The sequence below is a fragment of the Coenobita brevimanus genome, chromosome 117 (genome assembly GCF_032717465.1).
Source record: "Coenobita brevimanus isolate Jiangsu-jjx chromosome 117, ASM3271746v2, whole genome shotgun sequence".
NCBI classification, from domain to species: Eukaryota; Metazoa; Arthropoda; class Malacostraca; order Decapoda; family Coenobitidae; genus Coenobita; species Coenobita brevimanus.
Genome location: NC_137070.1, coordinates 4,270,264 through 4,273,938, shown reverse-complemented (window position 1 = coordinate 4,273,938; position 3,675 = coordinate 4,270,264). Strand labels below are relative to the sequence as shown.

Here is a 3,675-nt window from a genome sequence, read left to right as displayed (position 1 = left end):
GGCAGTCTACTATACGGACGGCTCAGTCTCATCCGATGACTCAGCGGGGGCGGCTTTTGCTTTGGCTCTTCCTTTTGGACCATACACTGAATCCTGGCGCATCTCCACGGGGGTCTCAGCCTTCCAGACGGAGCTGGTGGCTCTTCTCGGTGCCTTGCATCATGCTTACCGGCATCAGCATCAGCGAGTCGTTCTGCACACTGACTCACTCTCTGCCCTTCAGTGTCTGGAGTCTCTCGCACTTACATCTCACTGTTTCCTACTGACGGCTATATATACTGTTTCGTCATTCATACAGCAGCGTGGTGGCTCAGTGATTTTTCACTGGGTCCCTGGACATGTTGGCATTTGGGGGAATGAACTGGCAAATACAACTGCACGTGTGGCTAGCACCCTCCCTGCTGTCACATTTCCGCTTCGCCCTTGTGCCACCCGTGTCCTCTCAGAGGTGTATGCCACTATCTACAGGCGTACCAGGGATGAGCATGAACTCTGTATTGCCGAGGGATCACGCTCGGCTGCCTGGTATGCGGTGGCCACATCTTATTTACCTCTTCCGATACCAACTGGATTACCCAACTTTATTCTAGTTAGGATTAGGCGTCTCCGCTTAGGTTTCCTGTGCTACCACCAGGTTGCCGGCTTGGAGCCTGACCCGTGCCCCCATTGCTATGCACGGTCCGCCGACCCTTTATCCCATTACTTACTAGACTGTCTGGCCACAGCACTGCTTCTTGCATGTCCTGGCGGAGGCTTCCCTCGTACTGGAGATGACGTATTTGATGCAGCTAGGGTGGTTGGCAATGCATCTTTTCAGAGAATTTTGCGCACTGTGCGGGACTACCCTCCTCCTCGGTAATTCTCTGAGGCATTGATCCTGCTTTTTTTTTTTTTTTTTTTTTAAGGCTTTTCTCTGACGGGCTCTTAGTTTGCCCGTGCCCCACCAAGTGTGGGTAAATATCAAACAACAACAACAACAACAAGTGGGGTCGTCAGTTCCGGTCTAGCAGCCGTAGGAGGGTCACTGCCGTCTTAGTGAAACTTGGCTAGCGGAACCCCTAGACTTTCCCAGCTATGCCCGACCAGCGTTTTATTGCTACCGCCTACGACCCGTTGAGGGGGGCATCCAGCAGTAGTTCTAAGCCGCCAGGAGTCACGAAGATCACAGGTGCGGTGGTGTGGTTCAACGTGAAGTCTGGGTACGGCTTCATCAAGTGCCGGGACACCGGTGCTGATGTTTTCGTGCACAGACTCGGGATCGTTGCACCTAACCCCCGACACTTTCGGCGCTCTCTTGGCGAGGGTGAGGCTGTGGAGTTTCGGCTCCGTCAGTCACCCAAGGGTCCCGAGGCTACGGATGTCACTGGGCCGGGAGGTACTGCTGTGCAGGGCTCTGCCCATGCACGGCGGCGCCCCACGGCCCAGAGACGCCAGTCTCGTGATCCTGGGTGTTCTGGGGAGACTAATCTCCTGGTCTCGATGTGCGTCGCTAAGGCACAGGCTTTTTGTGGGGGTGACAAGGCTCTGTTGCACGTTCTCCTCCCTCAGATCTTTGAGGAGAACAGGCTACCAAGACTTGTCATCCCCCAGAGCTTTGTCGGAGATGCATATTCAGCCCCTCGTCCAGATCGTCGTCCCCGGCGGCCTCCTGCGCAGCCCAAGTCCCGGCCACCTCCACCTCGGCCCCGCTGTACACCGCGCAAACGGCTGTGCCTTGACAGACCCCTCAACAGGGCGACTGGCTCGTCTGCCTCTCCCCCTACCGACCCAGCACCGATCACGGCCATGGAGCTTGACACCATCACCACCGTTGCTGAGATCCACTCCTTGCCGTCTGCAGCCGAGGGGGAAAGGGCTGCCGTCCCCGTTTCGCCCGACCACCACGACGTCGAGGGCCCTTCCCCCCCCGTTTCTCCACCTGCTGCTGAGGGAGTGGATCTCACAACTTCCGCCACCGATCCACCGCCTGCAAGCCCCTCACCTGCCCTTGTCCTGCCTATCTCTGCTGAGTCCGACGATGCTGCGTGTACTCGTGAGCTCCTCGCTGCCAGGCTCGAACACAGGATAACTCTAGCTCTTAGCCGGGTCCTTCAAAACTCCCCATTAGGCGTTCCATCTCGCCTTAGGGACTCGGGGGAGCTAGAGTTGTATGAGGACATAGATCGCGACTCCGAGTACACCGACATCTCGGACTCTGATGGGCAGACTTGAGGTACTTTTTATTGCCCAGCAGCTCTTCTGCTTCCTTCTGCCTGCTACCCCGTCATGCTCACCCTTCAGCCTGCTGTTCCCGCTTCCCCTCGTCCTTCAGCCTGCTGTTCCCGCTTTGCTCTGAATCGAGAGCTTGATTCTGCCTTTTCCCTGACGGGCTCTCTGTTTGCCCGTGCCCCTACATATGCGGGGCGAATATCCACACACACACACACACACACAGCGGGGTCGTCATCATTGTTGGTGCCGGGAGCAGATTGGACACTCGCTACTACTGGGTCTGAGCAGCAGCTGTAGACACTATGACTGGTCGAGGCAAAGGCGGCAAGGGTCTGGGCAAGGGAGGCGCCAAGCGACACTGCAAGGTGCTTCGTGACAACATCCAGGGCATCACCAAGCCTGCCATCCGTTGTCTGGCTCGTCGTGGCGGCGTGAAGCATATCTCGGGCCTGATCTACGAGGAGACCCCGCGGTGTTCTCAAGGTGTTCCTCGAGAACGTGATTCGCGATGCTGTCACCTACACTGAGCACGCCAAGCGCAAGACCGTGACCGCCATGGACGTGGTGTACGCCCTGAAGAGACAAGGGCGCACTCTTTACGGTTTCGGCGGTTAAGAGGGTGCGTGCATAACTGCATGGCACTATTCCACCTGGCCACGGCAAAGCACACAACAACAACAACCCCCGGACCTCTTTTAGAGGTCCACACACAATTTCTGTGAAAGAGAATGAATGAAGGCATAGTAGTATAAATAAATGCAGACGTTGAGCAGGTTAGCTAGCACCGAAATTAAGTTTTTTTTTTTCTTTTCTTTTTATGTAACGGATATGAAGACATGTAATGCAACCCAACCAACTCTTACCACACCAAACCAAACCAAACCAACCCTAACCTAACTGAACCATACCAAACCTCTCTCTCTCTCTCTCTGGCAGTTGTAAAAAAAAAAAAAAAAAAAAAAAAGGGGGGGATTAGGCAACTGTCAATTTTGCTTCTACATCTTCTAATTTTAATGGACGTCTGCATACATATACATTATCACTTATTGTGCTGGGCCATTGCTTTCTCTGTCTCTCTGATTTCCCCCCAATTTCAGGAGAGCTTTCTCCATACCTATCAGGGCAATTTCCATCCTGTTGCGAGAGCATCTCCTCTGCTGTGCTCCGGGAGTCGCCTCCATAAATCGTGAAGGCAAATCCCACTTATCCAAGGTATTTCTGCCTTCATATGCACGAGCAGCAAACTTGAAGGATGCACCTAGAGAATAGAAGACATAGCCAGTCACGTCGGTGAGGCACCACACACACAGTGCATGATATGAATGCCTAAGTGTTAGACAGACAGAATGTCTGCATATGAACAAGTTATCCCTTGAATTTGTCGCTGTCACGGCCGTTTTCTCTAAGTGTCCAAACCCACCAATCACCCATCGTACAAGCATTGCATCAACCGCCATCCAACCG

General features: G+C 54.1%; 1 pseudogene; it reads left to right on the top strand.

Annotated features, from left to right (window-relative positions):
* The first annotated feature begins 2,513 nt into the window (after positions 1-2,513).
* On the top strand, positions 2,514-2,826 carry LOC145418952 (histone H4-like; annotated as a pseudogene).
* The last annotated feature ends 849 nt before the right edge of the window (positions 2,827-3,675 follow it).